This window comes from Hevea brasiliensis, chromosome 8 (assembly GCF_030052815.1).
Source record: "Hevea brasiliensis isolate MT/VB/25A 57/8 chromosome 8, ASM3005281v1, whole genome shotgun sequence".
Classification (NCBI taxonomy): Eukaryota; Viridiplantae; Streptophyta; class Magnoliopsida; order Malpighiales; family Euphorbiaceae; genus Hevea; species Hevea brasiliensis.
The window spans coordinates 4,029,172-4,043,947 of NC_079500.1; the positions used below are offsets into that span (position 1 = coordinate 4,029,172).

A 14,776-nucleotide genomic window follows, 5' to 3' on the forward strand; every position below is an offset into this window, starting at 1 on the left:
ATTATGAAAATAATCAAAACAAACTGATTAACCAAAATTATCAAAATTTATAAATTAAATCAAACTAATTAAATTTTAAATCTAAATCGATTGAATCAAATTAATTCAATTCGGTTCAATTTTTCTATTCAAACCAAAATTTGCTCACCCTACCTCGACTTAAGTTTCCGTGGAAACTTTATTTTTTACCAAATAATTTTTTATTAAAACAAATTTTATTTTGTTAATAATTGTTTTTTAATGAATTAAAAAGATGTAATTTAATGTTAAAAAAATGAAGTAATTAGAAAATATTGCATGGAATGCTCCCTAAATCCTTCCTTTGTTGCACTCAACGGTGCCGTTTCCTACTTATCATATTCCCAATTAAATCTTAGCTTCCCTAATTGTATATAGCCATAGCCCCCGATTTCAAAATCCCTAATTCAAGACTTAGCGAACGAATTGAACTGGATTGGAACTGACAATTCTGCTTTAATATTCAGGAGATTGGAAACGAAATCGCTTGTTTCCGTGAGATATCTAGAGCAGGAGCGATTCTTCGTCTTGGATTCCCTGAACTCGTAGCCAAAAGCAAGAAAATCTCTAACAGAGAAAATGTTCTGCTTTTGCGTGTTCGATATGTCCACCGCGTCAATCATTGAGAGAAGTTTCAAATTGCTTTTATTTGATCAATATTCCCCTTTTATGCTTGATTGCTATTATATCAGTTACATCATAATTGCTTATCTACTACACCAGCAGCCTATCAACAGGTCACTCACTGGCCGTTCATTACCCCATCTAACAACAGCGTTGGCCAAGCATGGCAGGACAATTTTCCATGTATATATGTGACATATTTAAATTAAGAAATCAAACGAAAAACTTAAACTTGAATATGGAGGAGTTTCATGATCCAAATGAGTTACCTGCATGGGCTTGTGTTACACGGAATAATTATGAAATTCCAGAAAGAATGATTAATTATAAGCATTGATAAACCACGGAGAGTTCATATTCAGAAGTGCTTTATTTAAACCGCGTCGGATCCACTTTAAACCTCTGGACGCACCAGTGTTGTTAGTGGGGAAGTAAAGAAACGCACTTATATCCAATACGTGCTTAGAACTGTTTCTAGTCAATTATAGAATTGTTTCTAGTCAATTATATTCTATATGTTCAAGGTTCAGGACAAATTTCAAATTTCTTAGCCAATCAGAGAGATTAGGCCCTGTCAACTTGTAAGGATATTGGATGGTGGTGGTTGTTCTGTGCTTATTATTATCAGAAAATTAACTGCAGAAAATAACCAGATTAATTAGTAAATGTATCAAGTAATTAACCAAAATGATTATGGTTTTTTAATCAAATTGGTACTCCCACTAACTTAACAAATCGTACACTTCCAAAGTAGAAAACGAAAATCCTAGTTGGATGGATTTCTAGTGGGTGATTGAATTCTTATAATTCTATTGATCATCCTCAGGTACATCAATTATTGGAATTACAATAAACTATAAGTGAGCAACTCCTTGCCCATCACATCTCATGTGAGGTTTAATCCTTTACCTAGCCCCTAATGCTCAAAGTATCAGGTACATTCATTATTGACTTATCTTGCATTAGTTAAGTTGATCCCATTGAGCCAGTAATTATGCAAATAATTTTAATGTCATCAGGTACATCCAATATTGGCCACCAAACTATTTACATATTTACAACATCTCATGCTTAACAATTATTCATAAGAAAATCTCTTAAATTAATTGCATCTTATGCAACTATTTAAAATTTCTTAAAATAATTGCCCCAATGGAGGGCCCATGTTATAATTACTTTAATTATAGCATTTCCAACTTAATCATTTGTTTGGAAGATTTTATGGTCATCCTAATTACTATTAAGGTCTCACTTTGCACATTATCCATTTAGCATGCATATATCATATAGTTGCATACATTTCCATACATCTCATGCATTCATGGATAAGCAGTAAATATGGTATGATCATGGACTTTCTAAGGGATTCAATTCTGAGCCACCAAGAATTGAATCAGGGCATTCCTAGGTGCATTTCATTCATTCATTTTACAAGAGTTGCTGAAGGAGTACATAATCAACACTTGATCTTGAATTTCTCCCACTGGTCCCACCAATGCTCTTGACCTCCTTGAACTTCTTGCAATCCAATATTACATAGTAATCCTTGGCATATCAAGGCGAATTTACAAGAACTTAAATAAATGAAATTACAACCCAAAAAATATTACAAACTTAATAATACATGTCCAAAATAAATTAAAATTAATTAATTAATTTACAATCCCAAAGAAACATAAAAGAAATAAATTCAATCATATTGGTCTTTTATAGTTCATGATAATCCATCATGCATATCACTATTTAACAATTAAATAAAACATACATACTTAAATTAAATTGAATATCTCATATTCAACTTAAAAACCCAGATTTGAATATGATTCAAATAAATTTAAAGATTCAAATTTGAATCTCATTCAAACAATTTTTAAAAAATCATATTTGAATCACATTCAAACAATTTTTAAAAAATCAGATTTGAATCCCATTCAAACAATTTTTAAAAATTCAGATCTAAATATTATTCAAACAACTTTAAAAAATCAGATTTAAATATGATTCAAACAACTTTAAAAATTCAGATTTGAATCACATTCAAACAATTTTTAAAATTCTGATTTGAATCAATATTTAATTGTGTGATTGAAATTCTAATTAAACAATTTAATTAGACATAGGAAGAGCTTTTAGATCATACAACAATTGCAAATTAAAAAACCAAACCTTGAGCCACCCATGAAGCCACAAACCTTGCGCACCATGAAGGTGTTCTCTTGCATACCGCCACACATCTATTACAACCAGCAATGAATAAATCATCTAATAATCAAAACACACAATTAAATTATATAATCAACAATCTAAATGGCAAATATAGTGGCTCTGATACCAGTTGAAGGAGCGGAAATGTGAACAACACAAGTTTATACCATTGAATTCAAAAATTTTCACCTAGGGTCACATGCATCATGCAAGATTTATTTTTATCTATTTGATTTCAATGATAAACAACATATTAAAACTCTTTTAATATGTTTTTGGATCTGTATTTGCCATTTAAGATTTTAAAGTTAATCAGATTAGTTTTAGAACCTTAGATTAAATCAAGAACAAACACACTAACCTCTTGATACACTGCAGTGTATTTACGCCTTTGAGATTCGTCTTCAGGACACCAGATGTTGTCCCTCTAGCTTGTCCACACCAAGAACACCTATGGCAGCCCTTGAATAGCTTCTAAAGTTTTTTCTATTATTTAGAAAATCAAGTTCTGCCTTTTAAGAGATTAAAGATGTAAACAGGACACTAGAAACGATTTCTAGTATTTTTAATTCAAGAGATTGTTTGTTAATCTCTTGGAATGGATGAGAGATGAAGAGAAAGAGAGAATATGAGTCTCAAGGGTGGCGGCACACAATGGGAGGTAGCAGCTTGTGTGTTTTAATTTTTCATAACAACACTTATATAGCTAGGTTAACACATTAAACCCTTGCCACATGTCACCCTTTGATTGGTTCTAGGTTTAATTGACCCAATCACATTGTGCCAAGTGTCAAACCTATATTTAATCTTAATTTTAATCATCTTACATGATTAAAAGACATTTTGCAAGCTTATGTGTTATGCCATGTGTCACCATCTCATGGTGCCACATGTCTCCCTGTGAAATGACCAAAATGCCCCTGTGTCTTAATTTTGAGTTCTTAACCCAAAATAATTATTTCTCTTTTTCTAATCAATTTATATCAAATATGAATTAATTAACTAATCTCTATTAATTAATTTCTCATTAATTAAATTCATATTTAAACACTTTAAATATAAATTTAACTTATACTTTACATCCAATAATCTAGATTTGGTTTCAAGTTATGCTAGGGACTTTGTAATCTAATTGCAAACTAAACCTATTTAATTAATCAATTAAACTCTTTAATTAATTAATTAAATCATATTTAATTAGATGATAACTTGTGTATGTGTGTGACTTACTAGGCTCATCACTAATTGGCAATGAGATATGATATCAACTCTTAATATCATCAGAACTCTTTCTTACTATAAATGATTTCTCTAAATCATTTTATGCACCTCATAGACCTTGGTTAACACCTAGCATAGCATGCCATGGCCACCCAATTAGTAATAAGGTTTACCTTAAATGTACTTATAATCATATGTTACCATGCACTGGAATCTCTCTGTTACAAAATCCCAACTCAAGCTGGAGTCATGGTTTATGTCAAACTCCATTTGCTATGAATATTATGTTCTCTTTTAATTTCAGTTCTTGATTAAAAAGATTTTCTCATCAGAAACTCTTTTCTGATTAAATCTATCTGTCCTGGTCAGGAACTTGAAACATCAAGAACAATTAAATGAACATAGGATTTTATCTCTATTTACTTAGAGGAACAGATTCCATCTTGATCAACACCTACCTCCATATATAACTAGTAGGAGCCAACACATGCCCATATACCCATACACAGTATAAGTATGAAAGCAGTATCAAACTCAAACTACCTATATACAAGATAACTGTGCTATCTCAGGTCTAAAGATTATATGCACTGATATGATCTATGACAAAACATTGACAAGAGTAAACTCCATATGCATGTCATAAGTGTCACTAGTTCGGCTTACTTATCATTTATAAGTGTCTATCATGATTGTCATATGGCATGAGACTCACCATTCCATCTTATTTATATCTCATATAAATAACTTGGGAACAAACATGAATACAATCTTTCTGGATAAGTCACGTCCTTATTATGAAGTATCCTCGATTGTGAACCTATTTATGATATTTTATACTAGAAATACTGTCACTCATATTCTTAATAACTTAAGAATAGAATTTCTAACAAAATATCAATAGACCTTTTCTATTACACATAAATATCTTATGTAAACGGAAAAGTGGAAATGCCTTTTATTAATAAAAACATGCACAAGATACATACTAAATGATATGCTCTAGGGCATACTACTAACATTTCAATCAATTTGCAGCTTTGAAGACCAAGTTATGGCATTTTTATCAAAACTGGTCAAGCATACCAAAGGAACAGTATTTTGGACAATTTCTGGGTTGGCAGTTTTAGTGACCCAACTTATGCTAACAATTTGACTTGGTTAAAGGCAAAACTTGGTCAAGTGGTCTTCATGAAAAGTGTAGCCCTATGTCTAAGCTTTCCATTGATGTAAAATTTAGGTCATTTGGACTAGTATAGAGAGAGTTATGACCAAATGAACACGTTTTGTTCATTTTGTCATTTTCTGGGTTTCAGTGTTTGGTCATCCGGTTTTGGGCAAAGAATTGGTCATGATTTTAACAAAATTTGAGCAGGGTTCCTTCTTAAAATATGAAGGTTTGGATGTCCCAAAACACCTCCAATTGGCCTCATACCAATTGGGGCAACACAAAGGGAGATATGGTAATAAAAATCTACTGGATTCAACAACAACACAACCTGCAGAAAATTCACACTCTCAACTTCAATCTCCTCCTTCTTCCAAACTCCAAATAAGCATATATGGCACTTCTATAAGCATCAATCTCAACTCAATTAGGTCAAATTCATGCATTTACACAAGGTTCTCAATCATTTACATAAACCCTAGTTTCCAAAATTTCAAATTTATACAAACCCTACACAACCAACTCCCAACATTCCAACTCATCATACATTCTCATGGAACCATTTTTTTCATTACTTAAAAGTAACAAACTTCAAGTTCCATGGCTGCCCAAAAATCAAGGATTCTTTCTTTCAAATTTTCTTTTCATTTTCATGATATTTATACTTGGCTAAACGTGCTTTTCATGTTTAATAAAGAGAAGAAGAGGGATTAGTGCACTAACCTTACTTGAGCTTCCCAAACTTCAATTTTCTTGCTTCCTATGGGTGTCTGTAGCTTCCTTAGGGTGTGGGGAGTATTTTTTGTGAAGGGTGCTACAGGTTTTGATTGGTAGAAGCTTGGGAAATCAAGCTTGAAAGCTTGAATATCAATGGAGGAAATGGGGGACAATGGGGGACGGCAAAGAGAGAGGGAAGAGATGGAGAATATGACTTTAGTTGGTGAGTTTTGTCTCTTATGTTTTATATTTATATATTTATATGTGTACTTAATTTGTTTTAAATTTTCATAAGCTTTTCTTTTCCTTTCTTTTCTTTTCTTTTCTTTTCTTTTCTTCTTCTTTCTTTTCTAATTCAATTTATAAAGTTTTAATTCATACTAATTATTTTAATTCTCTAAATTTTTAATTTGACATTTAGGTCAAAATTCACCTTTGGGGGTGAAATGACCAAAATGCCCTTAGTAGTGCATATTGGGTTATTTTTATTATTTTTGTACCAATTTATAAATTCTCTAAATTTTAATTTATTTTTCTCTACATTTTTTCTATATTTTTTTAACATTTATTTCTTCAATTTATGCCTACTCACTATAGTCTAGGTGTATTTCTAGACATTTTGACTGTCCGAACAGACATTAGTCGTCGGAACAGTAAAATGTACGGACTATCTATGGTGATACCTACTTCTCAAACTGTAAATCTCAACCAAAGGTGGAATCTCATAGAAGTTAAAATCACTATCTTGCAAATACACTACACTCACCAACTTAAAATCATCAGTAGTGGAATCAAAACCAAACCCAACTGTGTATATAGGGTCCATGTGAGGTAAACGTAACATTAGGACCAGGAATGGCAATAACCTTTCTAACACTAGGGTTCCATAAAGCAGCCCTACCAGTGTATTTGCCATAAACATCATCGGATAGACAAAAGACCCCATTACAAGTACTCACTATATTAGCAAAACGCTTTAAGCCTTTAAACGCTTTAATCCGATGGACATTTTTCATTCTATCCTTTTGTTGCGTCTGCTCTGTTCCATTGAACCATGGATCTACTGGCTTTGAAAAAATACTGGGCCTCCGATAAGAGGTTGCTGGGAAGTCGCAAGCCCATCCTGTTTACAAATTGGACATTTGAGTCTTATCTTTTTAATTTGATTCTATTTTCAAATTTCTTTTGCTGATTTTAAAAATATAATGGAATTTAGTTCTTTACCCTTATGAAAAGAAATTGAATAAAAAAAATAAAGAGAAAAGAAATGAAAGTAAATCTAATCTCTCCCATAAATTATTAAAATACGATAGAAACAATTTTTTTTGAAAAAAAAAAAAAATTATACTCTCATTTATGTTTAAAGATATTTAATAAATATAATATAAGTAATACATTTATTCTCCTATTTTTCTTTTTTTTACCCTATTTAGAAGAAAATACTTTAGGTCAATTAAGAGGATTTGAGAAATGAAAATTTTCTTTTATTCTGTTTATTTCTCCTCTTTTCTCTTCTATTTTTATTTTAATATCTAAATCAAAGATCAACATGGGAGGAATTAAATTTCTTTTCTTTTACCTTCCATTCATATTCATCAATTCAAACAAAGGGTTAGAGTTCAAATTACATATATTAAGAAACAAGCATAAAATAGAGAAAAAAAAAAATAAAACATCTAATTTCATTGATTAAAATCTCAGTATCTAGTCCAAAACACCATGCAAATGTACATTCTAACATTCAAAAATCAGATGGGCAGACCTAATCATATGAAAATATGCACATGACATGTTGTAATGGAGTCTAGCTGATCAAGATTCAAGACTCAGAGCTATGTTTTTAAAGTTGATATTAAAATCTAATGGTAGAACTAAATTTGCAATCACAAAAACTCGATAGATGCTCCATTAAGCTTATGTACGATAGAGCTACAACCACTACTAGTTCTGGTCCACACTAGCACATGAAGACCATTGATTTGAACATCCAGTTGCTGGAATTTGATACAATGTGTGCAGGAGAATCATGCTCCCCAAGACACCATTTGCTTCATTCTGTAGAAATTGACTCTCCCTGTGCTTCTTCCTTCGATTCTTCATTTGCTTTATCAATCGTTGAATTAGAACTAGGTGCAACCTCCTCGAAGATTTCATTTGCTTCGTTCAGTATCATAGGACTGTTGGCATTCTTCTTCCCTTCACTGATCTTCTGCAAGTCCTTGTCTGCTCCATCAGGAGAAGAAGAAGGCTCCTTTGAAACTCCATTTGTGCCATCATCCTCAGAAGCTTCCTCCTCTGCAAATTCATTTGCTTCATCGAGTAAAACAAGACTCTCTACTAAAGTGTCCAAATAAAAGGAGCGTGTATTGCCCAAAATTTCTGTAGCCGAGATTTCTTCTGTCTTTGGATCATAGAAAACTAGCTCTCCATCCACTTTTGCCAGTAGAACCTTACCATTTTGCCTAAATGCAACTAACCTTCGTATCCATTCCAAATGTGAAATATTGAAAAGTTTGGTCCAAGATCCTGGAACACCATATTTTTTCATCATCCAAACTGAAAAACACCTTTCCGTAGTAAATTTCATAAAAGGAACCAGCAAAAGTGATCCATCAAACACAGCAATATCCATAAAGATATATTTCTTAACCAAACAATCTGGTACCTCCATTTCTCCAAACACCTCTTCTCCCAAAGCAAAGGACACAATCACTTCGCTTATACCATCCTCCTTAGTGGCAACCCAATGACAAGCTCCATTCAGAAAAGCAGACGTTGAGCCCTCGCGCATGACATATTTCAGATTATTATCAACCTTTCTCCAACCCCTACTTCTCAAACTGTAAATCTCAACCAAAGGCGGAAACTCATTATAGTTAAGAGTACTATCGTTCAAATACACTACTCTCACCAACTTATAATCATCAGTAGTGGAATCAAAACCAAACCCAAGTGAGTGAATAAAGGGTCCTTTTGAGGTATAGTTAACTTTAGGAAAATGAATTTTAACAATCTTTCTAACACTAGGGTTCCATAAAGCAGCTCTGTATGTATTAATGCCACCAACATTATCAGATAGACAAAAGACCCCATTACAAGAACCCACTATATTAACAAAACGCTTAACGCCTTTAAATGGGCAATCAAGTTCCTCGACAGGGTTTTCAGGGAAACCCTCATCTGGGTATAGAAAATAACGCTCATTATCTGACTCTGAGTCTAGTTATGCGGTAGTGCTGTACCTAAAGATAAGTAGGCCACTGTTTCTTGGAGCGGTTTTCTCGAGATGGTGGGCTATGAAAGAAGGGTTGGTGATTAAAGAGTACCAAGATTTGGAAACGCACCTGCATTTGAGGAGTGATTTCACAGGCAATCTTGACAAAATTTCAGTAAGCAACTTTTGAGAAAGACGATCCGACATTTTTTCTTTTTTCTCAAGATGTGACATTTTGCTTCTTGTTCTTCTTGTTGCGTCTGCTCTGTTTTGTTGAGCTATGGATCTCCTGGCTTTGAAAAAATTACTGAGCCTTAAGGCAGGCGCATTTAGTTTAACGAAGGGAAATAAGAAAAATGAAATTTGGCGGGAACAGTTACCGTTGAGCTGGCAATGGGGTTAGGTACTAGTTGTATGATAAAAAATAGAAGATCTTTCTTTGTATATTTTTAATAATTACAGTACTGCCGCTGTTAAAATTAAAAATATAATTGTGATAGAATAACGGGGAAGATTATTATTTTGTAATTGTATTTTAGTGAAATTAATTATTAAAATTAATTATATTTTTAACTTATGAGTTAAATTAAAATAATCAATTTTTTGATAAAATTACTTAAAAATAATTTTTAAATGTTTAAGTATTTAATTAAAAAGCATTTAAATGAAAATAATGTTGGTATTTTTAAAATTTATTTGGATAATATTATCTTTTATTTGGTTAAATAATAGTTTTAAAATAAATAGATAAGTTATAAATAAGGCATCCTTAGTTATAACTTCTGATTTATTTTAAGTATTTTTTTTGCTTATAAATCAAATGCTAATTTACACATAACTCTCTATTTATAAGTAGATTTGATCAACTTATAAATTAAACTAAAATGTAACAATCTGGAATTTATTTCATAGATAATAATAATAATAATAATAATAATAATAATAATAATAATAATAATAATAATAATAATAATAATAATAATAATAACAATTTTAATATTATTCTAATATTATTTTATTGATTTAAACATTTAATTAAGTGGTACTTGATCTTATTATTAGCTAGGAATAAATGATTTATGTATTTAATTGCTTAAAATTTTTTTAGTCATTTTAATACATTTTATAAAATTATTTTGAAGTTTTGGATTTAATCCTTTGGATTATGGAGTTTAGATCTATAATTTTATGTTTAATATTTTTAAATTTAGTACAACTACTACTACTATGATTAATAATATTATTATGTTTAATTAATTTATTAAGTAAGAGTTTATTTTAAATTTTATTTTAAATATTAATAATAATTAAATATTATTTTAAATTAAGGTTTAATAAAGTTATTTTAATAAAATATTATTTATTTAAAAATTAAAAATATTATATTATGATTATATATATATATATATATAAAAGAAAAAAAATGAAAATGATGAATGAAATGAAGAGTTGATTGAAGTGACATTGCTGCAGCTTGGGCAGCGTGAAAAGCAAGGAAAAAAAAAAAGAAATGAGAAATGAAACAAACCCATGCAATCCACACCCCCCCCCCCCCCAACACTCTCTCTCCCCGACAATACTCTTTCCCTCATTTTCTCCCTTCACATTTTAGTCTGACCAGCCAGCATTAGTGCCGACGAGGTACCAACGACCTTCCCCCATGTTAGAACAACCACTGCATTGACGCAAAGACCCAAAGAAGAGGCATGTAGGAGAGAGGAAAGAGAGGAGACAGGGAGAGAGAGCGCGACAGGGGTCCAACTTTGTAGCGTTACCCTGGCCGACTCCAGCGGCCATTTCAGGTGATTTCAAGTGCCACGTACTCCCAATATGATGAAATTTCAGATGAGACCAGTGGTAACCCGTTTGGTGGCCGGAGGAAGGAGAACCGGCGACGGAAAGTTAGAAGAAAATCAAATGGGTTCCGCTGGTTCTCGACTACTTTTCTGGCAATCCGACTATTGGATCGAAAATCTGAGACCACCGATGGACTCAGAGTGACGAAATCTTCAAAATGGGATCGGTCCCACTTCGATCGGACACCATTTGAAAAAGGCATAATCGGACGGTCCAGATCGCTTAGTAAGATTTTTGAACTTTTTCGATTCTCAAAATTTACAAATAATTTTATGATAATTATTAACAAAATTTGAACTTAATCTAGATGCAATTGGATCGAGATCAAGGATAGGTCATCAGCGCCGGAACCTCATTTTTAGCCAAATCCGGCTGTCTGATGGCCCGTCTTGGAACGTGATCGATATTATAGTCAACCCTAGCGTTTTCAGATGTTCTAGATACGTTTTAGGTGTCAAATTTGGCATAGGTAAATCTGAACTCAACATTTTTTTAATTTTTACCTTGTACTGGGTTAGAATAAAATTCATAAAATATTCGTGGATGATCAGAAAATTACGATTCCTTTTGCAATAGCCTTATAATATAATTAACGACTGCAGGGCAAAATTTTAGAATTTTTAGAGCTCGTTTGAGTGGTTTGTGCAAAAAGGTTAATTTCAAAGATTAAAATGTAATTTTTGATTTTGTGAGTTTTTGCTTGGATTGGAGGGCCCAGGAGGAGCCTTGTATTGTTGATGAGATATGGGTTGAGATATGTGATTTTAGAAGTATGATTTGAACCACTTTGCAGATTGGGTATGTCTTAGATACAGGGGAGACTTAGCCGGATTTCCGGCATAAATTAGGAAGTCCTTGTTTTTTTAAAATTCTTAATTTGGGTTAATGCTGATAAATTTATAACATAATTATCTAGGTAATCGAAGTCATTCCTGTGACGCCCCTCATCCGTCTACAGTGTAGCCGAGCGATGAGTGCCACATTCGGTGCTGGAGCACCCTATCTTGTCTTGTCATGTCTATTGTAATTTTTAATGTCATTTAAAACAGGTAATTTATGTGTAGAAATTTTTTATTATATATATCTTATGTAACACCCTCCCTGTAGCAACTCCGTACATTCTACTGTTCCGGTGATCAGTGTCGGTCCGGACAGCTAGAACGTCCGGAAAAATATTTAAACTAAAGTGAGGAACCATAATTAACTCAAATATTAATAAGAAAAATTTAGAAAAAATTTTAGAAATAAAATACAACCAAGTTAAACGAGCCGGTGCCCTAACGATGGGTAACCTAGTGAAAAGTTACGGTTCTCGCAACTAGGAGCCCTAGACCCGAGAGAAAATTCATAAAATAATTTTTGGGACTCCAGAGAAGGGTTATTGAGGTTCCTATGGCATTAGAATGCCAAGAAAATATTTAGAAAAATTTTTCAATCGGTACAGACAATTTTGGCCCGTTAAGCCAAACGGAGGGCATTTTGGTCATTTCGCCCTCAGAGGTGATTTTTGACCAACTTGTCCAATTAAGTACATAAATTATATGACATAAAATATGAATTAATGTTGATGAAAAATTAATTTGAAGTTAGTAGAAAAGAAAAGAAAAGAAAATGAAATATAATGTAAATTATGACATCATTATGATATCATTTAAAAATCCCCACCAATTACATTTAAACAACCATTTAATTAACTAATAAAAAGAGACAATTGAGACCAAAAAAATCAAAAACACTATCTGCCTTCTTCTCCCTCAAACCAGCCGAATTCTTCCCTAACCCAAACCTCCATTAACACTTCATCAAGCTTCACACCCCATTAAGTTTCACCATAAACTCACTTAATCACTTCACAAAAACTCTTCCTTGCATCTTAAACTCTCTCTAACCAGCAAAAAGAAGAAGGAAAAAAAAGTTTTTACAAGTTTAGGAGTTAGCTCCAACAAGGTTAGTGCCATCTTTCTCTCTCTTCCTTTGGATATTCATGTTAAAACATTAAGTTAGGCTAGGAAATTGTGAAATTGAAGAAAATTAAACATGCTAGGGTAAAAGGTGAATTTCGGCAGCCTATTGGAGGTGATGATTTTGATTGTTTTGATGGGCTTACAGTGGACTAGATATGGTGTTTAAGGTGTATATATATATATATATATATATAATGAATTAGTGTGTTTAACTAAGGTGTGTGGTGTGAATTGATATGGGGAATTAGAGTTTTGGAGAGAAACTTGGACCTTGCTTATGTAATGGTGAATGAACATTTTAATGGTTTAGTGACCATTTGAGGTAAGTTGACCATAACTTAGAGTGAATTATAGCATTACAAACTGATTTGGTATGCTGCCTGGTGAAACTAGCAGGGTGGCTGTGAATCCAGCCTGTTTGGACAGCCATAACTTGGGCTGTGTAGGTTCAATTGGTGTTTGGCCAATTGGACATGAAACTAGACACATAATGGCACAATTTTGGTGAAGAAACCATGCCCAAAAGACCAAAGCAAGTGGACCAAAAACTTGCCCCAATCCGGATGTCCTGCAACCAGATTCTGCAGAATGACCAAATGAATAGTGATTGTTCATTTGGCCATAACTCATTGTAGAATGGCCCAATTGACCTGAAATTTTTACAGAAACAAGTTAAGATATAGACCAACAACTTTCATGAAGAAACCTACCCCAAATTATGACCAGAACCTATCCAACAAGGTAGTTGCAATCACTGTTCATTGCACTATAGATATGGTCAGTTCTGAAATTTTTCAATCCGGCCAGTTGTGGTTTTGGACTATAACTTGAGCTACAAAACTCCAAATGGAGTGATTCAAAAAAAGAAATTCAACTAGACAAAATAAGGAACAACTTTCATGTTTATCATTTTCTCAAATTCCCACTGCAACAGTAACTAATGGAACAGTAAAGTTAGGGTATAAAAACTAAAAATTCTGCTCCATTAGTTTTAAGCTTAGAAATGGTATTGGTGATTAATGCCAACAAGTTTTGAATGCAAAATATGGTATGTTGGGAGTGTTAAAACCAATGTACCTATTTTCTATGCAAAAGTCAATATTTTTGTTGACTAATGAAGTGAATAGTAACACCAAAGCTTGAAATTCAAAAATTACAAAATTTAAAAGTATCAAATGCCCTAGTATACCTAACAAGATTGGTTTGGATAGTTTGGCATGCCAATAGGGTTCAGTTAGCAGTACTGCACACGGCATTATGCCATTCTGTGATTTCATGGCTTTTAGCCATTCTGACATTATGTTGATACTTGGCCTTGTGCCTAATATTATTACAGCTTATTAGCTGTTCTGTTGCACACCGGGAGACACATATGTGACCGATGGTGTGACGGCCTGAGGTACTTGATACCCAAAGCGGTTACCCATTTATCCAAATTACTGCCCAAAGATAGGTTACTTGGGCAACCAAAAATGAAAGTGGATAATTTAACGAAATAATGAATATAACAAGTACAAAACAAGTAAGACATCGATACATTCAATGCATATTTATTTTCTGTTATTTCCTTTTATTTTATTATTGGCACCACTAAGCATTATTGCATAGCGCGTTGCTTTTGCCACGCGTAGGATCTGGAGATACTGACCGAAAGCCCGGTAGACCACAGACTTGGTGAGACCTCCTACAGCTTTGCATAGTGTCCGTGTCAGCTCACCATCTTCAGTGCATTAGTAGGACACTAGGTTCATTTTGGTATTTTGTAACTAACTTTTATTTTCTCATATG

General features: G+C 32.8%; 1 pseudogene; it reads right to left on the reverse strand.

The window, feature by feature from the left end:
* Window positions 1-8,003: 8,003 nt before the first annotated feature.
* LOC110664188 (F-box protein CPR1-like) lies at window positions 8,004-11,274 on the reverse strand (annotated as a pseudogene).
* Between the last annotated feature and the right edge of the window lie 3,502 nt (window positions 11,275-14,776).